We start from the raw sequence: 25,156 nt of genomic DNA, 5'->3' as shown, positions 1-25,156 counted from the left end.
ACTCATCACACGCAGGAGGATTCAAGAGGAACAGTGCTCTGCCCAGCACCTCCACAGGGAAGAGCATTCCGCACGTGGGAGGGAGCTGAGCTGGGACCCTAGAAAACCCAGCCCAGTTCTGCTGACAGCCTCCGGTTGACACAGATGTAGACAATAAGAATCCTAGGAATCTGCAGTTCACCTTGAATCTCAGCAACATTGGTCCCGGCCTCTGGATCCAACACAACTCAGTAGAGTAGGGTTTATCTCCCACTGATCTAAAGCAGGGAATGCCCAAAGGAAGAAGTGGATGGGTTCTAGATGGATGGCATCAGCCTTGGCTCCACATAATCACTTGGGATGCTTTCAGAAACCCTAAACCAAGCCCCATCCTCAGAGACTGCTGTCAAACTGGTCTGGGCTGAGCATTGACATACTCGTTTCCTAGGATTTTTCTAATGTTTGGCCTGGGTTGGAAACCACTGTTCTACAATGAGGTTAGCTCTTATCCTGAAACCCCTTCTTAAAGAAAAATATCTCCTTTCTAAGAAGAGACTGTGATTTTAGAGGGAGAGAAATTCCTTGACCAGGAGTTGGGGGTAAAATGATGGAGTTGGCAATGTTAAAACACCAATGTGGAGTCACATATTTGAAAAGTGGAATCATAGCCTATATTTATTTATTCACATTGTGCTGGACAATAGAAAAGAAAGATTTAGATAGCCATTAGCTTCAAAGAGCCATTCCTTTTTAAAAAAGTGAATGTGTATTATGAAGATGCAAAAGAGAGGCAAGGATGAGAGAAGGAGCTGGGCATGTCCTTCAGGTCAGGGGCAGGCAGACAACAGGCAGCACTAAGCTCAGAGTCCACAAGGGCAGCAAAATGTGGCATGAGACCTATGGAGAGAAGAATATGCAATCTGCTTTAAGATATATATATTCTTATATAAAATATATATATATGTTCTAGAAGTAACTGTCTATTCTAGAGGTATCCATACCATTTTCCAACAAACATCTGCTGGACATGTCCTGCATGCCAATACTCTGTTACGTAGATGTATCCCAGATCCCCTGACCTTCAACAAGGAATCCAGGGGGAAGTCATTTGAGAGGTAACCCCAGGAAACATCAGAGAAATGATGACAGGGAGGGGAAAACAGCTAAAAAGAGTGATCAAGTGAGTTACCACTTGGACAACCACAGTTTAATCCTGCTGGGAACTCTAGGAGCCAGGACAGAATGTACTCCACCTGGAGAGGGAGGGATCTGGGGTATTTATACACCACTCTTACAGTCATTGTTCCAGCACATCCAGTCAGTTCTGCACAAGGGAGAGCTGAGAAAGTCCTCAGGCACAGAGGTGCAGAGCTGGTGGCAGGCGGGTAGAAGAGAGGATTATACTGAAATGGCACGGCCCAGGAGACACAGGAGGGAACAGTGGCACCCCTGCTACAGGGTATGAAGATGAGAGAAGCAGGTCTTTCCCTAAAGAGCACACATTCTAGTCAGAGAGACAACAGGCAAATACACTCACATAGCACAATATGGCACATCTAATAATGTTTCAGGCAATGATGGACTGCATATATGATGGTGGTCCCCGAAGAGTGGAACGGAGCTGAAAAATCCCTCTCACCTAGTGACATCATAACTGTGGTAAGGTCACAGCCACAATGCATGACTCATGTTTGTGGTGACGCTGGCATAAACAAACCCGCCACACTGCCAGGAATAGAGAAGTCTAGCACACACAATTATGGGTGGTGCATAATACTTCATAATGATAATAAAGATTATGTGACTGGTTTATGTAGTTACTCTACTATACTTTTTATCATTATTTTAGAGTCTACTCCTTCTACTTATAAGAAAAAGTTAACTGTAAAACAGCCTCAGCCAGGTCCTTCAGGAGGTATCCAGAAGAAGACATTACTCTCACAGGCAATGACAGCTCCATGCTTGTTACTGCCCCTGAAGAGCTTCCAGTGGGATGAGATGCAGAGGTGGAAGATAGTGATATTGATGGTACTGATCTTGTGTAGGGTTATGCTAATGTGTGCGCTTGTGTCTTCATTTTTAACAAAAAATAAAAAACTTTAGAAATGGAAAGCTTATAGAATAAGGATATAAAGAAAGAAAATATTTCTGTACAATTGTACAATGCACATGTGTTTTAAGCTAAGTATTATTACAAAAGAGCCAACAAGCTTTAACAAAAGTTTATAAAGTAAAAACATTACAGTAAGCTAAGGTTATTCTATTACTGAAGAAATACAATTTTAAAAAATAAATTTATTGTAGCCTAAGTACACCATGTTTATAAGGTCTATGGTAGTGTATAGCAATGTCCTGGGCCTTCACATTCACTCACACTTACTCGCAGATTCCAAGAGCAACTTTCAATCTTGCAAGCTCCATTCACTGTAAGTACCCTAGACGGGTGAACCATTTTTTATCTTTTACACTGTATTTTTACTGTACCATTTCTATGTTTAGATACACAAATACCTACCATTGTGTTACAATTGCCTACAGCATTCAGTACAGTACCTTGCTGCACAGGGTTGTAGGAGCCTTGCACTATACCATATAGTCTAGGCTGTACCATCTAGGTTTGCATAAGTAAACCAGTGAAATGATGATAGGGAAGGGAAAACAGTCAAAAAGAGTGATCAAGTAAGTGATCACTTGGTTAACTGCCATTTAACCCTGCTGGGAACTCTAGGAGCCAGGACAGAATGTACCCCACTCAGAGAGTGTTACCCTCCATTGTGTTACAACTACCTGCAGTATTTGGTACAGTAATCTGCTGTACAGGTCTGTGGAGCAATAGGTGATACTATATAGTCCAGATGTGTAGTAGGCTGTAGCAGCTAGGTTTCTGTAAGTACTCTGATGTTCACACAACTGCCTAATGATGCATTTCTGAGAATGCATCCTCATCCTTAAGTGACAGGTGACTGCACATGCAGCTATGGAGACACCACACATGCAGCAGGTCCCAGCTTCAGGATCTACTGTATCTAGTGAGCCTATGGCCCTGAGGAACCTGGACATCTTTGGTGATTATGATGTGTCCACACAGGTTCATGGACTGTGACAAATGCTCCACTCTGGGGGGTGTGGGATGTTGATAGTGAGGGAAACGGTGCCTGTGTCAGGGCAGGGTGCATGTGGGAACTCTCTGCTCTTTCGACTCAATTTTGCTGTAAACCAAAAACTTCTCTAAAAAGAAAGTCTATTAAGAAAAAAATGTAGCAATGAGAAACCACAGCCTGATAGTTGTCCTCCCATTCCCCAGCCTGGCTGGGCAGGGTCTAGCCCACTCAGGAGCCAACTCGCATATCAGTCCCAACCAAAGAGAAAGATTCATACTGTACATCAGACCCAGTGCAGCCCACCCAGGCACCGTTATCAGCATGCTTGGAGGACCCTGGTGTCTTATCTTCATCAGATTCCCTTGGCCCCTGGTTCAAGAGCCACCAACTGCAGTCACCAACATAGCTCAAGGAGAAATATTTCAGCAAAGTCATTTCTGTCACCCAGAATCTACCTCTACCTTCAGCCTGATGCAAGTTCCTCAGTTCTCCCTTTAGCCCTTTGCAGCAGAAACTTCTGATGTGGATGCTCATTCCAAAAGTAATTACAATTTTAAAACCTATAAAGAAACACAAGTGCTTTGTGCAACAATCCTGGGAGGTGGGCAGAAGTGAAGATGGCCATTTTACAGATGGTAACACACTCAAAAAGGTCTAAGCCATTTGGTCAAGGATTCATGCCTGCTAAGTAGCAAACTTAGATCCCCAAAACAGGTTTGAATCCCAATTTCTCCCACTTCCTCAGCTGCCCTGGAGGAAGGTGGAATCCGCTAAGGGCGGCACAAACTCCATGAAAGATAAAGGTGACAATTAGCATCGAATATCCCTGGTCAGTGAAGAATCCTGAACCCCTCCTGGCTTAGAGATAATCGCCCTTCTTGTGCCAGGACTTTGTCTTGAGAGGTCCTGGATGGACTCAACACTAGAACATAGGTTTGATCAAAAGCCTCAGGCCCAGGTAGGTGGTGCCCATGTCTCTATTGACACATGGCAACTTCCTCAAGTGCACACAAAACTCTGATCTGTAGACACAGATCTGTAATGAACACTCAGAACTTATTTGAAGCAAAGTAAATGAACGGTTCCATGAAAGGAAGGCATCCGCCACCCCTCTTCAGGGTCTTGGGAGAACATAGCTCTCAATTCCATGCCATCTTTCGTCATGCTCACCCTGCCTGTGTTCTGCTCCCAGCTCATTGTCTGACTGGCTCTAAAATCTTGTGCAAGTAACTTTACCTCTCCTGGCCTCATTTTCCTCCCCTATAAAGTAGGGTAATGCTGCCTACCCTGTTTTCCTCATAGAAGGGTGGTGAGGATGAAGTGAGAAAACAGAAGTGAGAGTTCATCGTAAACAATAAAGCGGGACACCAGTGAAAGGCTCTATCATCATGACTATTTTCACTTGTCTTTTGTCCAAAATCTTGTCTGATGACCTGTATTCCCTGTATCTTGCTCCTCCTGTCAGTAGTGCTCCAGAAAAAAAAAAAAAAAAAAAAAAAAAGCTCTACTTTGCAGAACTTGCCAATTTCTGTAGTGTAAAAATTCCCGCTATGACTGACCTTCAGGTACCAACGCACATCACTGCTGAATGCTGAGTTAGGAAGAGACGACAACAATCTGCTGATTCCAGCTCCTCTTCTTGATGACAGAACTTGTTCACGCCTCTAAATATTGTCAGATTATTTGAACTACTCGTCAATAGCGTATCTCTGGCCTTTAATGATCACAAAATCCTCTGATGCTCAACTCATGAGCCAAAAACTCTGCCCCTTTCTCTAGACCTCCTTCCTGGCTCTCCAAGCCCTGGTATTCCATCCTCCCTGCTTCCTGGTCTGCCCCAGACCCTCGGAGCAGAGTCAGAGGAGACTACATCCCATGGCACTAGTGAAAACCCTGGCTCTGAGCCATCCTGGGCTTCGGTTTGCCTCCTGGCCCCCAAATCTGCCACAGTTAAAGTCAAAGAATAACAAACACAAGGAAATGGGCTCAAATTAAAACAGGAAAAGTTCTGATTGGCTGTAAGAACTTCTTGGCCAAAATCTGCAAAGGGTACTATAGGAGGATGGACAATCTCTGAATTCTTAAGATCTTCAGGAAGAAAATAAATTATGCTCTTCCTGAATGGCAAGACATTGACCTGCCTGCAGGAGGGGGAACTGAAGCAGCATTTCAGTCCCTTCCAGATGCACCAGGTTGTAACTGTACCTAGTACTGTGCTTCTGGCACAGGGGAGATGCTAAGATTACAGGAATAAATATCACAGGAAAACTTAACTCTGGCCCTTGAAGACATCGTAGGGTAATGTTACACACGTTGTGTTCAATAACTAGCTTAGCCTCTTGGGGAGGCAGACACCAAAGGGGATGCTGGGAGTCCCAAACATAAAATGCATGGTCTTGAGGACTGAAAGTTCTGTTTCTGGCTGGGTGCGGTGGCTCATGACTGTAATCCTAGCACTGTGGGAGGTTGAGGCAGGCAGATCACTTGAAGTCAGGAGTTCGAGACCAGTCTGACCGACATAGTGAAACCCCATCTCTCCTAAAAGTACAAAAATAAGCTGTGTGTGGTGATGTGTGCCTGTAATCCCAGCTATTTGGGAGGCTTAGACAAAAGAATCCCTTGAACCCAGGAGATGGAGGTTGCAGTGAGCCGAGACTGCACCGTTGTATTCCAGCCTGGGGGAAAAGAGTGAAACTCCACCTCAAGAAGAAAAAAAAACCAGTTTATTCCTGATTTGAGAGAGTGTGGAAAGGGGACCATTAGTCAGAAAGGCTGTATGATGTCAGGGAGAAGGCGCATACCTCTAACTCATTCAAACCTGGATTTAAACCACTTTCTTTGGGGCTGGCAAGCCACACAACTGGGCCATTACTCGAGTGTGGCAACATGGCAGCCTTAAGTCTCTGCCATGGACCCGTTGTGTGATTTGGACAAGATAATCTCTGTGGGCCTCAGTTTCCTTCATTGGGGCATGAGGTTACTACTACTTATCCTGCAGAATTTTCTGGAGGATCGGAGGTTACTTCTGTTGCTTCTGTAAACTCCTTGGCACATTCATTTTTTAAGTGTCTGTGACTTGGCAGAAGCAAGAATTGGAAATATAATACTAAGATCCACTTTTTAATTTTGAAATTTAATTTTAATTATTATTATTTTTTAGAGATAGGGGCTTGCTCTGTTGTTCAGGCTGGAGTGCAGGGATGTGATCATAGCTCACTATAGCCTCAAACTCCTGGACTCAGGTGATCCTCCTGCCTCGGTCTCCCAAGTAGCTGAGACTACAGGTACATGTCACCATGCCTAGTTCAATTTTTTAATTTTTATTTTGGATAGAGATAGGGTTTCTCTGTGTTGCCTAGGCTGGTCTTGAACTCCTGGCCTCAAGTGATCCTTCCTCCTCAACCTCCCAAAGTGCTGGGATTACAGGTATGAGCCACCATGCCTGGCCTTTAAACCTTACTTTTAAAAAGTCTAAACTGACCTCCTAAGTGCAGGATCAGGTGGCTGTGGCAGCCCCTTCTACCTCCAGTGCTCGGTGCACCAAGGCTGCCTTTTCATCGAGCCCCGCCTTCCTCCATGCACCTGCCCCACCTCCACAGATCACGCTTCCCTTTCCTCTGCTCCTGCACAGACCCGTTGCCTGTCCTCAGAGCACCACAGGCGCCTGTCCATGGAAGGAAGCCTCCCAGGAGACAGTCAAGCACAGCCCTTTGGATCTAGTAGAAGTCAGAATGTCACGAGACACACTCCGCCTTTCCACTCTGCCTCTGAGTCACTTCCCTTTGCTGTTTCCACATCAACAAGATGGAGAACACAGCCCTTTCCTATCCCAAAGGCCTGCTGAGTGCAGGCACTTAACTAATTGGCAACGACCTTGCAGTCTCAGGGAACTGGTCCTAGGTTTCTGGGCAAGGCTGGGCCCTGCTGGCTCCTCACAGCGCCCCCTCCGCAGCTGGAGCCCTCTCAGCCCTCAGTTCCCGCAGGGCCAGCATTCTGCCTGCTCCAGGGCCCTCCGGTCCAGCATTTGCTAAATCACCTCCCTCCTCTCCAAGACTTTCTCCCATTACCTTGCGAAAGACAGAACCAGAAAGGTTGTGATTATTGCCAGCTATAATTGAATGTAATTCAAAAAGCATTTGTTGAAACTTTACCACGTTTTCAGCTCCCCACCCCCGCACCCATTACCCACCGGGAGTCCCTCCGTTGCCAGCTCCTGCCAGCCCAGAGGCCAGCTGACTTGGGGGGTCTTGCAGGGCAGGAGGGGAGCAACAGGGATGCATTACCCTGTGCTTTCTTGCTAAGGGAACCTCTTCTCCCTTCAAAGCCTTTGATCCCCGCAGCTAGCCAGATTTTTCTTGTCTCCTATTTGACTTCTGGGCTCCACTCTTCTCTCGGTTCTTCAAAAATCATACCCATCTTCCTCCTTATTTGCCAGGTCATGAATGCCTTTTGGCTGGGGTGTCTTCCTGTCTTCCCTCCTATCTTCCTTCTTTCCTTCCCTCCCTCCCTCCTTTCTTCTTTCCCTCCTTCCCTCCTCTCTCTGCCTTCCTATGTTTCAGGAGCCATAACGGACCTGTAGCTATGAAGATAAACAGAAAAGGGAAGAAGGTCCCCATCTATTAGATCATAATCCAGTAAAAAGAAAAAAGGTAAAACAGAACAAAACACACAAAAACAGCCACAGCCTGCTATGGTCTCTAATAGAACTCTAAGCATGGGACCAGAGGATCACAGAAGAGAACCTGCCTACTGTGCCTCAGGATCTTAGGAAAAAGTGACCCAGAAAGATCAGGAAACCCCATGACATGCTGCCTATAGGGCTGGTGAAGAGGGTGGGCGAGGGGTCATTGGGAAATGAGACCAGAAGGTGGCACTCTGCTAAGAAATTTTTGAACATCATCCATGGAAAAGCAGATTTTCATTTTAAAAATATAAATATGGCACAAGGATACAGCACAAGTGTGAGCTGGGAGGCTACAGGGGCAGCGAGAATAAGTGTCTGGTGTGTGTTTGGCCACTGGCAATCCAAGAGAAGGATGCCTTGATTTGTAGCACTTGCCAATTTCTCTGGTGTAAATACTTCCACTGTGGCCAATTCCAAGCCACCAGCATGATGGTACTGAAAGGGGAGTTGGGGAGAAATGGATGCCATTGGCTTGTGAGAGTTGGTTCCAGCACACCACTGCCTGAACAGTGACAAACTCTAGGCAAAGAGGGCAGATCTCAGGGTCCCTGGCCTCAAGCCACCTCTGATCCTTGATGTCCCACTTGTTGCCTGTAGTGGTTGCACCACCCAGCACTTCAAGATAACAATGCACAAGGTGCATGGAGGCATAACATCTTACCATGTACCCCTTCCTCCCAAGAGCTTCTTTTCTCTTACTCTCCAGTCCTCTGAAAGTTGTTATTTTCAAAACCACACTCTTTGTCATTTTTAATCCCAAACTAAGTTATCCAATAACTTCTCCTCTTAAGATTTGTCATCTTTAATCCCAGACTAAGTTCTCCAACAACTTCTCCTCTTCAAATCATGATCTCAGCTTTTTCCTTCCCTCTCAACCTCCAACTCCTGCAAATCTCATGTCCCTCTCCAGGTGGGTTACAAAGTTGGCTGCTGAGCAAGGAAATTTGGTACCATGACAAATCAATGCTTCAATTTGTTTGAGTTCTTCCCCATTTTCTTGAGAAGTTAATAAGGAGGTCAGATGACAGCAGGTGAATTCCTAGCTGGTCAAATGGTTTTTTCTAAAGACTGCTAATCAAATGTCTGCATTAACCTGGATGGAAGACTATTACTTTAATTGCTTCTGTTCACACCTTGTAATTGGGTATGAAGGAGCTTGTGGTTATTAAACAAGAAGCATCAAGTTGAGCACAGGATTGGGAGAGATTATGGCTTTAACAGAGGATCAAAAAAAGTTCCTGAAATCCTCGCAGGCTGGTAAGTCATGCCAAGTTTAACAAAATGCAACTTGTGAAGTGGAATAAATGAGCCATTCTTCATGTAGATTAAAAAAAAAAAAAAAAAGTCTTCCCCAGTCTAGGATGAGAAAGAAGCGGTTTAGCGGTGGATGGATTAAAAAATAGGATTTAGGCTAACTGTAAATTCACTGTTAGTCACTACGATGTGGCTGCCAAGAAAAGTTAATGTAGTGTTGGGATTACCAGAAAACCCCTAAGAAACGACGGTGATTTCCCTCCGGGCTCTGCACACATGATCCCACCTCAGCGGTGCAAGCTGAGGGCCTGGGGTTTGAGAGGCCGTCTGCTAGGGCAAGGGCATTCAACAAAGCCCTATCACCTGGTGCAGACCCCTAAAACCAAAGAGAGAGTGAGTCATGGGAATGCAGGATGGATTGCTGGTTTTGAACGGTTGTAGGACTTTCCAGTGAACGATGGATCTGACTCCTTCCTCCAAGGCAACGTTAAGAAGAAATGTAACAGCCAGAGGAAGAGGAGCTTCACATTTGCATATCACCCGCTGAATCTCCTTTCATAGGGTTTGCACCCTTGCTACCTCACTGATACCTCCCAAGGCAGGCTGCTCTCCCATTTTGAGGACGAGGAAAAGTGACTGACTGAGCAGCTTTCCTGGGGTCCCCTTTCTTCAGTAGCAGAGATAAGACCAGAGCTCAGATTTCCCACTGTACCCCAACAAACACAGTCCACGGCCTACATCCCAGCAGTGAGTGCCCCCCAACCTTCCCTCCACCCCTGCTCTGAGCTTGGTCTCCACACCTCAAGCTTATTTCTGTGTCAAAGAGTACAGTCCAGATGAACCTGCTTTTCTGAGGTAGCCCCCAGAATTCTGCTCAAACACAAATTCCTCATACATGCATGGAAAAGAATGCAGACTTTTGACATGTTAATATGTATATAGTCATGGATATGTAGGACTTGATTAAGGTATATTTTATGATACATGTAATAAACAGAAAAAAAAAAGTTGGTGATTAAAAAAACAAAACTCAGGTACTTTTTTTTTTAACTAGAAAGTATAAACCCAAGTCTAACTGTACAGATGTAGCAACCCTATCTCTTACCACCTTAAAAACAACAAAACCATCCTCTTGAACAATCTTCTCCACCTGTCAACCCCCTAGTCTGCCACTCTCTGCAAACCTAGTATACACCAAACATTTGCTTTATGTAAACAGATCTCAAAACCATTAAACATGACCAAGCCCCCATCTGTAGATGTATTCAGCTTTCATTTTAATGCGAATTGGATAAAACAGCAATTTTAATGCCCCTTCAAGCAAACAGGATGCTACCTGCATGTGAAAAAGACTTGAGAAAATTAAAAATAGATGGAAAAGCCCTCAGCAGTTGAAAATGCTAATAAAAACAACTTTAAGGAACCACCATAAACCTATTAAACAAGCCAAGTTACCTAGGGAAAAAAAAGAAAAACTTATGTTCATTGACTTGAAATGAACTAGTACAATTGCCAATTACTCAGAATTGGCTTTCTGAAGCAAGGAAGTTAAATACAAAATAACTCACATGTGTTGATCTTGCTACCCAACGTTGGGAAACATACCGCATCTATCCAAGGCGAGGGGTGTGAAGCATTTGCACAAAGATGTTCCTAGCTGTACTATTTATAGTAGTGAAATAATGAGAATCAAAACAAAATGCTCAGGGGGAAGTTTGAGCGCTAGCAATAATGATAAACTATGATAAAAATATGAGTAGTGCATGAAAAGATTTATATAAAAATGTTAAGTGACAGAGAATGAAATTTACATACTGATTAGAACTACATAAAAACACAGTCCACATTTAGAATTGCATGCAGTTAAAGATCTTAAGTTACATCGGTTATAATATTGTTATTTTGGTTAAATATATTTTAGAAATGTGTAAAGTCTGTTGCACAAGGATAAAAACTGGACCTCTCTCCTATGCATCAACCTCTAGCTTCTCCTTGGACACAGTTTTTTTTGTGTGTGTGTGTGATGGAATCTCACTTTGTCGCCCAGGCTGGAGTACAGTGACATGATCTTGGCTCACTGCAACCTCTGCCTCCCGGGTTCAAGTGATTCTCATGCCTCAGCCTCCTGAGTAGCTGGGATTACAGGTGCCCACCCCCATACCCAGCTAATTTTTGTATTGTTAGTAGAGAGGGGGTTTCACCATATTGGCCAGGCTGGTCTTGAACTCCTGGCCTCAAGTGATCAGCCCACCTCAGCCTCTCAAAGTGCTGGGATTACAGGCATGAGCCACTGCGCCCGGCCATGATACAGTTTTATTTTCTGTACTCTCCACGTGGCCCACACAGAGGGGCTGATCTTCTCCCCACCAAGCTAGATAAGGAAGCAAATAGGTCCCTGAAATTCACCTAGATTTCTGGATCCTATCCAAAATTAGGCTTGGATTAAATAGGATAGATATCTCAATGAAATGTGACAAGAGAAGAGATGCCTAGGATTACAGAAAGTTATCTCCAACTCTGAACAGTTCTCCAAGAGCCCAGAGTGTCTGGCAGTGACTTGAGGTTCTTTGCCACCCCACGATCTTGATTTCCTCTTCAGCCCTGAGACCTTGAGCACACGTCCTCTTCCTCCAGCTCTCCAGGACTGCCAAAGGGCTCATTTCTGAGAAACAGCAGCAGGTAACAGAGTGCTTCCCTAGCCCAACCCTGGGCTAGCACTTTCCATGCACAATGAGCCCAGTCCACTCTAAGAAAAACCCAAAAGGTAGGTACTGTTATCCCCCATCTCATGGATGAGGTCTCTGAGGCTGAGCAAAGTAACTTCCCAAAGGCCACACAGCAAGTAGAGAGCAGAACTGTGATTTGAGTGGAGTCAGAAGCGGCTGCAGGTGTGGGCTCTTTCTCACTGCATCCTGCAGTGATGAAGATTCTGGCTATAATTCAGAGTACAGACCTACCCAAGAAGGAGGCCTCATTCCATAGACACCCCCAGAGTAAGGTCCTCTGGCGATCTGGATTCTAATGGTAAAACGTTGCTGTTAGATGAGTGGCAACCTCAGACAGCACTTGGTCCCTGGGTTCTTCACGCTGTCTACCTGCATGTCGGCATTGCTGGAATATATAGTGTAAATATCTCTAAGACTTAACCTGACCTAGTGCATGGAGACCTTGGGGGTTGGGGCCTAGCCATCTGTATTTCTCAATAACATCTCAGGTGATTCTTTATAAAAATATTTTTAACTGAAATTGTATATATTTGAGCTGTATAGCAAGTTGATTATTACAGTCAAGCTAATTAGCATATTCATCTCCACAGTTACCTTTTCTTGTGTGTGTACTGAAAACACTTCAGATCTATTCTCTAGGAAGTACTAATCAGTGCAGTTAGGCAAGAGAAAGAAATGAAAGGCATTCAAGTTGGAAAAGAGGAAGTCAAATTGTTCCTCTTTGCAGATGACATGATTTTATATAAACACCGAAATACTCCACCAAAAATTGTTAGAGCTAATAAACAAATTCGGTAAAGTTGCAGGGTATAAAATCAACATACAAAAACCAGTAGTGTTTCTATATACCTATAACCAACTAGCTAAAAAAGAAATAGAAAAAGTAATCTTGGCTTGGCACAGTGGCTCATGCCTGTCATCCCAACATTTTGGGAGGCTGAGGCAGGAGGATTGCTTGAGTCCAGGAGTTTGAGACCAGCCTGGACAAATAGGGAGACCCTGTTTCTACAAAACATTTAAAAATTAGCCAGGTGTTCGGCCAGGCGCGGTGGCTCACACCTGTAATCCCAGCACTTTGGGAGGCCAAGGCAGGCAGATCACCTGAGGTCAGGAGTTTGAGATCAGCCTGACCAACATAAGAAACCCCGTCTCTACTAAAAATGCAAAAAATTAGCTGGGCATGGTGGCTCATGCCTGTAATCCCAGCTACTCAGGAGGCAGAGGCAGGAGAATCGCTTGAACCTGGGAGGCGAAGGTTGCGGTGAGCCAAGATCATACCATTGCACTCCAGCCTGGGCAACAAGAGTGAAACTCCATCTCAAAAAAAAAAAAAAAAAAAAAAAAAAAAATTAGCCAGGTGTGGTGATGTGCACTTGTGGCCCTAGCTACTCAGGAGGTTGAGGTGGGAGGATCAGTTGAGCCCAGGAGGTCAAGGCTGCAGTGAGCTATGATGGTGCCAGTGTACTCCAGCCCGGGCAATAGCGTAAGACCTTATATAAAACAAAACTAAACAATCTCATTTATAATAGCTACAAAAATCGTAATAAAATAGGAATAAATTTAATAAGACAGGACAGTTTTTAACCAAGAAAGACCTTTACGATGAAAACTATAAAACACTGATGAAAGAAATAGAAGAGGCTGGGCGCGGAGGCTCACGCCTGTAATCCCAGCACTTTGGGAGGTCGAGTTGGGCAGATCACGAGGTCAGGAGCTCGAGACCAGCCATTTTGAGAGCAGCCTGGCCAACATGGTGACACCCCATCTCTACTAAAAATACAAAAATTATCCAGGCGTGGTGGCATGCGCCTGTAATCCCAGCTACTCGGGAGGCTGAGGCAGGAGAATTGCTTGAACCCAGGAGGTGGAAGTTGCAGTGAGCTAAGATCGCACCACAGCATTCCAGCCTGGGTGACAGAACAAGACTCTGTCTTGGGTGGGGGGTAGGGGGGAAGAATTAGAAGAGGACACACACACAAAATGTAAAAATGTTCCATGTTCATGGATTGGAAGAATTAATATTGTTAAAATAACCATACTACCCAAAGAGCTCTACAAATTCCATGCAACCCCCATCAAAAGACCAATGACATTCTTCACAGAAATATAATAGAAAAGACAATCTTAAAGTTCATGTAGAATCACAAAAGACCCCAAATAGCCAAAGCAATTCTGAGCAAAAAGAGCAAAGCTGGAGGCATCACACTACCTGACTTCAAAAATACTACAAAGCTAAAGTAACCAAAATAGCATGGTACTGATATAAAAACAGACACATAGACAAATGAAACAGAATAAAGAACCCAAAAATAAATCCACATATTTATAGCTAACTGATTTTCAACAAAGATGCCAAGAACATACATTGGGAAAAAGACAGCGTTTTCAATAAATGGTGCTGAAAAATCTGAATAACCACATGCAGAAGAATGAAACTAGATCCCTATCTCTCACTATACACGAAATCAACTCAGAATAAGGACTAAAATGTGAGATTCAAAACTATAAAACTACTAGAAGAAAGCAGGGTAAATCCTTCAGGACATTGTTCTGGGCAAAGATTTTGCAGGTAAAACTTCGAAACCACAGGTAACAAAAGCAAAAATAGGCAAATGGGATTTAAAAAAGAAAAACAGAGACAGCATCTCACTATGTTGCCCAGGCTTATCTCGAACTCCTGGCCTCAAGCAGTTCTCCTGTCTTGACCTCCCAATGACAAATCGGATTTTATCAAGCTAAAAGCTTCTGCACAGCAAAGGAAACAATTGACAGAGTGGACCAGGCAACCTGTAGAATGAGAGAAAATATGGGCACACTGTTCATCCAACAAGGGACTGATATCTAGGATACATGAGGAACTCAAACAACTCAATGGTAAAAAAAATAATAATTTTTTTTAATGAGCAAAGTATCTGAAAGGACATTTCTCAAAAGAAGACATACAACCAGGCGTGGTGGTTCATACCTGTAATCCCAGCACTTTGGAAGGCCAAGGTGGACGGATCACTGGAGGTCAGGAGTTCGAGACCAGCCTGGCCAACATGGGCAAAGCCCCTCTCTACTAAAAATTCAAAAATTAGCTGGGCATGGTGGCGCACCCGTAATCCTAGCTACTCCAATGGCTAAGGCACGAGAATCGTTGGAACCCAGGAGGCAAAGGTTTCAGTGAGCCGAGATCGCACCACTGCACTCCAGCCTGGGCAACAGAGCGAGACTCCATCTCAGAAAAACAAAGACATAGACATGGCCAACAGATAAATGAAAATATGCTCAATATCACTAATCATAAGGGAAATACGAATCAAAACTACAATGAGATAGCGTCTCACCCAGTTAGAATGGCTATTATCAAAAAGACAAAAAATAACAAATGCTGGTGAGGATGTTGAGAAAAGAGAACTCCTAAACACTGTTGGTGGGAATGTAAATTAGTATAACCATTACGAAGAACCGTATGGAGATTCCTCAAAAAACTACAAATAGAACTACCATATGATCAGCAATCCCACTACTAGGGATTTTTCCAAAGGAAATTAAAATCAATGTGTTGAAGAGATATCTGTCCGTCCACATTGATTGCAGCACTACTCACAATAGCCAAAATAGGAAATCAACTGAAGTGCCCATCAACAGATGGAGTGCTATTTAGCCATGACAAAGAACGAAATCTTGTCATTCACAACAACATGGATGAACCTGGAGGACGTTATGTTAAGTGAAATAAGTCAAGCACAGAAAGAGAAGTACTATATTTTCTCACCCATAGGTGGGAGCTAAAAAAGTTGAGTTCACAGAAGTAGAGAGAATTGTGGTTATTAGAGGCTGGGAAGGGCAGGGTGGAAGGTAGATGGAGAGAGGTTGGTTAATGGATACCAAATTAAAGCCAGACAGGAGGAATAAGTGCTAATGTTCTGTAGCCCTGTAGGGTGACTAGAGTCAATAAGTTATTGTTTTTTTTTTAAATAGAACAGAGAATTTTGGATGTTCCCAACACAAAGAAATAAAATGTTTTCCATGATGAATATAGTAATTACTCTGATTTGATTATTACACAGAGTATACATGTATTCAAATATCACTCTGTACCCCATAAATACGTACAGTTATTATGCACCAATTTTTTTTTTTTTTTTTTTTTTTTTGAGACGGAGTCTTGCTCTGCCACCCAGGCTGGAGTGCAGTGGCCGGATCTCAGCTCACTGCAAGCTCCGCCTCCCGGGTTTACGCCATTCTCCTGCCTCAGCCTCCCGAGTAGCTGGGACTACAGGCGCCCGCCTCGTCGCCCGGCTAGTTTTTTTGTATTTTTTAAGTAGAGACGGGGTTTCACCGTATTAGCCAGGATGGTCTCGATCTCCTGACCTCGTGATCAGCCCGTCTCGGCCTCCCAAAGTGCTAGGATTACAGGCTTGAGCCACCGCGCCCGGCCTATTATGCACCAATTTAAAAAATTACTAAAATTTTAAAAATCGACTCTCTTAGCCAATCTGAAGTATGTAATACAGCATGCTTAGGTACAGTCACCATGCTGTACATTAGATCTCTGGGACTTACTCATTCTACATAAATAAAACGTTGTCCCCTTTGACCAACACCTCCCTCTTTCCCCACCCTCCTAACATCTCAGGTGATTCTGGTACCCACGCGGTGAGGCTGAAGAATGGCTGGCTTGGCCCTCAACTCACTGTGAGAACTGAATCAAGAGAGGCTCATTACATGGTGAGGTCTCTCCACTGGGACCCAGGTCTCCCAGTTCCCAGGCTGCAGGCCTCCCTCCCAGGACGGAGCTCAGCAAACATTTGGTGCCGCGATGGATCTCAGGGAGTGACAAGTCTTAAAGGCAGGCCCTTCCTGGGTGTCTCAGAGTCTCTTATTTTAGAGCAGAGTTGTGGTTTCAGTTTTAGTTTCTTGTCATTAACCAAGCCCTTTATTGGAAAATGGGCGCTTGGGTAAAAAGAGAAAAAAATAAAATAGGTGGTTTCAATCATTCAGAGTTCAGAAAATTCAGGGGAACTTTGGCCTTTAAAACTCCAGCCACGAGGCCTCCAAAGTAGGGAAACCCTGAAGGCAGTAGCGAGAAATCCCCCTGTGGGCAGCTCTTCTCTGGCAAGTCTCCCCAGCACAACTCACATGGTAGCAGGAGTTTTCCTCTCCGGTTAAAAGCATCAAATAAAATACAAAGGGAAAACCCAGCTGAAAATTTCCTGAGCAAGGTCACAGAATGACTGTTACCCTTTTGGAAGAATGGTAGGAGAAAAAGGTCTCCGGGATCCAAAATCAGACATGAACACAGCACCAGGAAGCCAGGGCTGGGCAGAGAAAGACCGACCCTGAGAGTCTCCTATGGATCATAATGTGAGTAGCAAGGCCCTGAGAACAGGAGCTTATGGACAGAAAGCTCAGCAATGTGCCGTCCAAACAACAACAAACAACAAAAACAAAAACAACATCAAAAAAAGCACAGGGCCAGGCGCGGTGGCTCACACCTGTAATACCAGCACTTTGGGAGGCCGAGGCAGGTGGATTGCCTGAGCTCAGGAGTTTGAAACCACCCTGGACAACGTGGTGAAACCCTGTCTCTACTAAAATACAAAAAAATTAGCTGGCCGTGGTGACATGTGCCTGTAATCCCAGCTCGAGAGGCTGAGGGGGGAGAATCGCTTGAGCCCAGGAGGCGGAGATTGCAGTGAGCCAAGATCGTGCCATTGCAGTCCAGTTTTTTTAGACTCTATCTCAAAAAAAAAAGGCACAGGTTTTCCCTGCGATGCTGTTCTCACCTGGATGCAGAGACTCACTCGTAAATTAACTTGTGTGTGCTAAAAGGTAAGTAATAAGGAGACTACTTAGGTATATTCAATTAAGGGATTATGAAAACTTCAAAGATTATATGCAAATTATCTATGGAAATATGCTCCTATGGTTACAGCTGAGTTGTACACTGAGGGAAAACAGAGAAATTAAAACAGTTGTGGTAGGCTGGGTGTGGTGGCTCACGCATGTAATCCCAGCACTTTGGGAGGCCAAGGTGGGTGGATCACTTGAGCCCAGAAGTTTGAGACCAGCCTGGGCCACAGGCAAGACTCCTATCTCTACAAAAAATTTTAAAAAAGACCCTGGCATGGTGGCACGTGCCTGTAGTCCCAGCTACCCAGGTAGGTGAGGTGGCCCAGGAGTTCAAAGCTCAGTGAGCTATGACCGTGCCATTGCACTCCAGCCTGGGCGACAGAATGAGACCCTGTCTGCAAAACCAAACAAAAAACAGTGGTTGTAGACAGGAAATTAAGTGTTTCCTTTTAATGTTGGTTTGATTTCAATGATACATACTCTAAAGACTCACTTCGGCTACCTCTTTAAATACATTAGACCTAAGCCTGAAAAGAATGAGAAGCCTGCGACCTACTTCCAGCTCCCAAGCACTGACGTTCCCCATGCAGCCACGTTGGGAACAGGGCAGTCGGAATCCTGAATCCTGGGTTTCATCTCTATAAAAATCAGGCATCCAGCTCCCCCATGTCGGATGTGAGTCTATGTTTGGCATAACGGTTCCGGGGCCCTTTCTTCCTTTAGCTCTTTGTTCATTGAGGTTTCTGAAGCACACAGGAAGTCAGAAAAAAGAACAGCAACCCACTTCTCCACAGCCTCACCGCAGACGAGAAGCAGCAGGGAGAAGACAGCCAGTGAGGAGGGGAACTGTGTGCTGCTCTCCCCCAGCTCCACTAGGGGAAAGGGAGCAAGATGAAGCCGGTAGGAGGGGAGTGTGCGGGTTATGTCTACACCCCAGTTTTCAGGAGCCCCAGAAGGAACCAAGTTCTACTTTTCTGCTTCTATTGACAGAATGTTCTGATTGCCTTGTGTACACACACACACACACACACACACACACACACACACACGGAGAAGCTGTAAAATTTTACACTCTTTTGAATCACATGCAACTTAAACCCCAGAGCGACACTCGGGTAACTTGGATCCATCACCTTATCTATCTGAACTCAGCTTTTCTCATCTAAAAAGTGAGGGGATTAGGTGAGAGGGATGTTCTTCCAACAAAGCATTGCACATATGAGTATTTCGTACTGTTTAAAGTGATCATTCAGCTCCTGAAGTGGTTTATTTCTTCATTGTTTGGCTGAAAATACTTCCATAATTGCAGAACCCCCTTGAATCCCTCACCACAGCCTTGGATTCCTTAAAGTCTGGGCTAAAGCCCCTGGACTAGACTTGATGCTTCCAGGATCGTTGTCTTGGTCTATAATTCTGGGAGCTAAACTCATTAGCTACAAGGAGAGACCTTGGTGGTTGAGGGAGATATGAGATAGTGGAGGGAAAAAAAGGTGAGGGAGAGAAAAGCAGAAAAGAAAGAAAAAGATAGGAGGAGATATTGATAAAAGAGAAAAGTAACAACTAAGATTGTAAACTCACCAATGGTAGGAACCAGAGCTAAAGGGCATGTCAGATAATTTGTTTTTACTTCCCTTGGTTTTACAAGTGAGGGAACTGAAGGTAGGGATGTTCCCTTCCCCAAAGTAAATGCCCTGGGGGATGCTAGCTTTCAAGTAATCCCTTGAGGACTGACTAGGCAGGTGACGCCAGGAATAGTATTAAGTAGAGGAGGAGGTTTACATTTTCCAGAACCTTCTCCACTTGCACCCAACACCTCCTGATCTTTACCTGTGAACTGTGTTCTTGGGAGAGGCTCTTTCCAGCTAGAGCTAATGTGCCCACCTGTTTAGAAATGGAGTCTCCATTTTAATGTAATGGCGCCCTTCAGTAAAAATACCCTCCTGTGACACAGGCAGTGCATGTGACAGAGAGCTCACAGAGCACTAGCTCTCTGTCTTCTCTCCTCCCTCCAGAGGTGGTCCTGGCCCCTTTACAGGAAGGAGACACTGGCTCAGAGAGGGTTAAGACCACACTCAGCTGGAGACAGAATCAGGCCCAGAACTAAGACCTCCCCATGGCAGCCAAAGAAGGATGCCAGGTGCACAAAGTTCTTATCACACTGGCATGAAACAAGCACATTTTTGGAGCTCTGTCCTGGCCCAGTCAAATCATCTGGGACAAATCCCATTACCTCCCTGAACCTCAGTGTACTCACCCATAAAAGTTGGGCATCTTAGCACTATCTTTCCCAGAACTGTTGTGAACATTAATGAAAATAATATCTGTAATGTACGTGGTAAACTACACATCCCCAACTCTGAGTGTTGGCCGTAATCACAGATCACCTGAGTTCCTCTGGTTCCTTCAAGCATCTGCATATTTCAATGACAGGGGCCCCTTTTGGCAAAAACAACCTATCTATTCCATTTCTGGATGGTTTTCAGTACCAGAGAGGTCTTTCTGAGGATATGTTAAAGGAGTTTTTCTACACTTTTTACCCGCAGGGGCCAGCTCTGCCTCTGGAGCTGTGAGACACGAGTTGTACCCTTCTCACTCCCACTTTACACAGTAAGTCTCTGGTTCTAAACACAGAAGTGAAAATATTATAGGAAAGGGGTCCTGATTCAGACCCCAAGAGAGGTTTCTTGGATCTCACGCAAGAAAGAATTCAGGGCAAGTCCATAAAGTGAAAGCAAGTTTATTAAGAAAGTAAAGGAATAAGAGAATGGCTACTCCATAGACAGAGCAGTTCTGAAGGCTGCTGTTTGCCCATTTTTATAGTTATTTCTTGAATACATGCTAAACAAAGGGTGGATTATTCATGCCTCCCCTTTTTAGACCAGAAATTTTAAATTAGGGTAATTTCCTGACATTTCCATGGCATTTGTAAACTGTCACGGCACTGGTGGGAGTGTAGCAGTGAGGATGACCAGAGGACATTCTCGTGGCCATCTTGGTTTTGGTGGGTTTTGGCTGACTTCTTTACTGCAACCTGTTTTATCAGCAAGGTCTTTATGACCTGTATCGTGTGCTGACTTCCTATCTCACCCTGTGACTTAGAATGCCTTAACCGTCTGGGAATGCAACACAATAGGTGTCAGCCTCATTTCACCTAGCTCCTTTAAGATGGAGTTACTCTGGTTCACATGCCTCTGACAAAAAGAAACATGAGGGTTTGCATGGTTCAAGATCATTCCAGTCCAGGTCCACCTGCTGCTCAGACACATTTTAGTCCCAACCTCAAGAAGCCCACAGCAATCAATTTGGACAAGATCTGCTGACACCAGTAATGATCACCAGAAGTCTCCAAAGACTGCTTCCTCTGAGAAGAGCCAATGGCACTAGTTGGGGTGGGGGCAGCCAAGCCTATTGGTCCTGCCCAGATTGGCCTGGCCTGAAACCACTCTGCAGCTCCCTGCTATCTGGGTCTAGGTCTTGGGTTATGAGGACTTTAGACCTGAATGGGCTTTGAAGGTAACACACCCCTGGACTCTCTCCCACAGCTTTGCAGCCCACACCTGGGGCTCCTGTCTGATGCTTGGTACATTCTGAGCTCTGGTCTCTGCTCAGCCTCGAGCTGAGGTGGCAACCACAAACCTCTTCATCCCACAGTACTGCTGAGCAGACTAACCTCCCACTCTTGGGTTCTATTCTTGGTTGTCAACATTGGCATCATGTGTCAAGTGCCTAACTGCATGGCCGTGAGCCTGGTGAGGGGAATGAAGGCTCCAGAACACAGGGTACCCTGCTCACCAGTGCAGCCCACGACCCTTCTGAGAACAAACAGGTCGTACAGGCAGAATACTAAACCAGACATAAGTGGACACGACACACTTCTATATAGCTGGGTGCACCCGTGCATAACTGGGGAGGAGGGAGGTGTCCGCTGGGGAGAGGCACATGGAACAGGGAAAGAACACGGCCCCTGGAGGCAGGAAATGTGGGGTCTGGTTCCCAGCCCTTCACTACCTAGTAGCTTATGACTGGGAGGCAGTCACTCAGAGCATTGTAGGATTTAATACTGGAAGGGTCCAGTGGATCCTAGAACCTGGATGCTCCTCAAGGGAAATCATTAGAAACACATGTGTTCTGCCCTGGACCTATAGGTCAGAAGTAGGGGGTGGGGCAAAGGGATCTTTATTTGAACAGAAATGATGATGGCATGCTTTGGAAATGACTGGATGACCGTTGGGAAGGGTGACACCAGAGAGGAAAACTCAACTGCCCAAGTCAGACACTTGGTTCAGGGCAAAGCTGAGACCAGATTGAGGTCTCCTCATCCCAGGCTACATCCTGGCTCTAAGACCTTAGGCTCTGAGTTCCCTACATGTCCAGGACAGGGTAAGGGGATTCAGGAGGGCCTCACTGGTCTGGCAGGGACTGTGCTACTGCCCACATCTTCCTTCTGCCCCAGAAATGCCCTATGCTGCCGCCTGGGCACTCCTGAGCCCATGTCCCCCTCGTGATTGTGAGATCACATTGATGAAGATGCCGTGCCACACCCATCAGCCCCTTCCAGCCTCACAGGATGGTGGGAAAACCTTGAGTTCCAGCCCCACTTTATAATCCATCATAAGACTAATCAAGTTGGTTCAGCTCTTTGGACTCAGGTCTCCTCTGTTCAAAGAGGAGATAAGACTGGACTCTCAAGTCATTTCCAGCTCACTATGCTATTAGATTTACAGCATCTCAGGGCTGAAAGGAATCGTAGACATCACGTAGTGCAGTGCTTCACATCTGGCACACCTGGGCAAACTCATCCCCTCAGCCCTCAAGGGCATGTGGGCCAGGCTTTGTAATAACCATGTTTTCTGGTTTCTACATTTGATGCTTTGACATGGGGCCGCACTGACCCTGGAGGGACTGATTCTCCCAGGGCCAGCCAGTTTCTGACAGCTGCCTTTCATATATGTAAACCAACCCATCCAGAGCCCACACTCGCAATCGCCTCTTGTCACACTCACACTGGAGGCCACTATCCATCTGTCCTAATCACCCCAGGGTAGGTACCAGGTAACTGGGGACAGTGTCTATGCGAGAGCCCAGAGCCTGCTGAAATTATTCAGATGAGCCAATCCTAAACCTGCTATGCTGTTTCATGTTCCTTCCCATGGAAATCACAATAAATGCTCCTGCTTACATTTTTTCTCATTCTCTCTGCCTCCTGACCCACCTGTACTGCCCCACGGGGCCCTGTGTGGTGTGCTAGGACTCCTGTTGTGAGGGGTCTGTGAATGTGAACTTCTTCCTTCATGACAGTCATCTCTGCATCTGCATGTCTTACCATACCGGATTAAAACAAATCCCAAGTATCCTCAAAACAGGCCAGCCATGGTTGGACCTGTTACGTCCATGGTTGGAACCTTTAGGCTTAAATGCAGTCCCCTTTAGTGTTTCCAATCCCTGCCAGTCTACTTTTTGTGTGCCCTGCAAACACTTCTATTGTCTATGTGCACTGCACATGAAAAAGGCTTAGAAGCCCCAATGTGCAGCCCCTGCTGCTCCTCAGCCTGGCGATTTACCCCCTATGTATGGGCGTTCCCACTTCCAAGGAGCTCTCCTTGGTGGAAAAGCCTGGATTATACTCACCGCAAGCCTGCTTTCTTACTGCTGTTGGTCCCTGCTTGGACTTCTGCCCTCTGGGGTCATGCAGGGTTGGTTCAATACCTCCTCCTTGCGATGTCTCCTCAGCTTTTTATAAGCAGCAGCTCTGGGTTCCCTAGAGGTTTTTCTTCTCCCACCTAAACACCTCTTGTTCAAGAGGCATATTTTTCACTATTCTGTGGCTCTTGAAGATCCGATCCCAAGGCTCTTCTCTCAGGGCATCTCCTGCTTTAAACCAGAAGAAGACACCCTGCCCTGAAAAGATGCCTGACCTCCATATGACCACTGCTGGTTTTTCATGAGAGTTTTAATGTGAAATCTCCAATTTTTAAAAAAAAATTATTTTAGAGACAGAGTCTCACTGTGTCACCCAGGCTAGAGTGCAGTAGTGTGATCATAGCTCACTGTAACCTCCAACTTCTGGCCTCAAGTGATTCTCCTGCCTCAGCCTCCCAAGTAGCTAGAGCTATAGGTGTGTGCCACCACACCCAGCTCTAAGTTTGAAAAGTTGGGATAAACTTACACAATATAGAGGCAGGGAGGAGCAACGGGTCCTCTCCCAGCTGCTTGCCTGAGGCCAATTCTCTCCAGTTGTTTAGCTACTTTCTAGTTGGAGGGGACAGAGTTTTCCCACCACTGCCCAAGTCCCCTCCCCAGGCAAAGAACTATGCGAAGACTCTGGTCACAGAGAACACTTTAGACAGCAGCTTGTTGGAGAAGTCTGTGCAGGGACTAGGGAGTAAGATGTCTGATGTGTGCTTTGAACACAGGCTCATGCTGCCTCCCTGCTGTGCTCCCACAGACAGAACACAGCATGCTGCTGCCATGGGCTCCCCACTGTGGCAGGGGCAGGGCCCGGATGTTTGGGCCTGGGTGTCTTTTCTCCTAAAGCAGCAGCAGTGGTAACGTGCATGAGTGAAGCCCATCAGGCATGGCTGGTGGAGCCTAAGCCAATAGGACAGTGGGTATCTGGGCTAAGGGGGCAACTGTGGCTTTGGTTCAGCTGATGCTTGCCTTGTGAGAATGGATGCTTGATCTATATGGGGCCACTTCTAGTCTTTCAAGAGAAGCTGGAAATTTAAACTTTGTATATGAACTCTCTAATCTTTAAATGCTAATGCAGATTTACAAAACAGTATAAGCTAACAAAAACACATCTTTGGATTGGATCAAGTTCCAGGACCACTAGTTTGCATCCTCTGTCCCAACCTCAGCTAGGGTTATCCTCCCCTCCAGAACAAGGTGGTTGCCAGCACAGCCCAGGTGTCCTCAGCTCTTCTCTAGGCTGTCTCAGCTATGATGTCCTCTGGCCATTGCTCCCTGTGGTGGTTAATTTTCTGTGTCAACTTGACTGGGCTATGGAGTACCCAGATATTTGGTCGAACATTATTCTGGGTGAGCTGTGAGGGTATTTTTGCATGAGATTAGCTTTTGAGTTGGTAGACTGAGTAAAGTGGATCGACCTCCCTAATGTGAATGGGCCTCATCCAATCAGTTGAAGGCCTAAATAGAACAAAAGGCTGACCCACCTACCGAGTAAGAGGGAATTCCTCCTGCCTGAGGGCCCTCCAACTGGGACACCAGCTTTTTCTTGCCTTCAGAATCAAACTGAAACATTAACTCTTCCCGGGTCTTGAGCCTGCCGACTGTAGATCTTGGGACTAGCCAGTCTCCATACTCCTGTGTGCCAATTCCTTATAATAAATCTCTTTATAGACATCTCTACATCTTGTTTCTCAGGGGAACTTGGACTAATACACTCACTTTAATCAAAAGACAGTTACACCTTTGAGGAAGAAACTGAAAATTTTATCAAATGAAAGCTCCTCTTCTGGCTCACTGACCACGTTTATATCATATTTCTAGTGTAGAATATAATAACAATAGCAACTACTATTTATCGAGTGCTTTGTATGTATCAGTCATGG

At 45.3% G+C, this 25,156-nt stretch overlaps 1 protein-coding gene across 5 annotated transcripts in view; it reads right to left on the bottom strand.

The window, feature by feature from the left end:
* The window catches only part of PTK2B (protein tyrosine kinase 2 beta), a 136,531-nt gene that overhangs the window by 64,480 nt on the left and 46,895 nt on the right, over window positions 1–25,156 (bottom strand). Inside the window, exon 1 of one of the 5 annotated variants that reach the window (XM_030938020.1) lies at window positions 16,458–16,580. The exons of 2 other annotated variants lie outside the window; for them this stretch is intronic. The gene's annotated coding sequence lies outside the window, so the exon portion shown is untranslated. Of the gene's footprint in view, window positions 1–16,385; window positions 16,405–16,426; window positions 16,581–25,156 lie in introns of those variants that run through there. 2 more of the 5 variants (XM_030938019.1, XM_030938021.1) reach the window with 2 other exon arrangements.

Source organism: Rhinopithecus roxellana, chromosome 9 (genome assembly GCF_007565055.1).
Source record: "Rhinopithecus roxellana isolate Shanxi Qingling chromosome 9, ASM756505v1, whole genome shotgun sequence".
Classification (NCBI taxonomy): domain Eukaryota; kingdom Metazoa; phylum Chordata; class Mammalia; order Primates; family Cercopithecidae; genus Rhinopithecus; species Rhinopithecus roxellana.
Note: the sequence above shows the minus strand (reverse complement) of the source record. Positions and strands in the feature narration are given on the sequence as shown.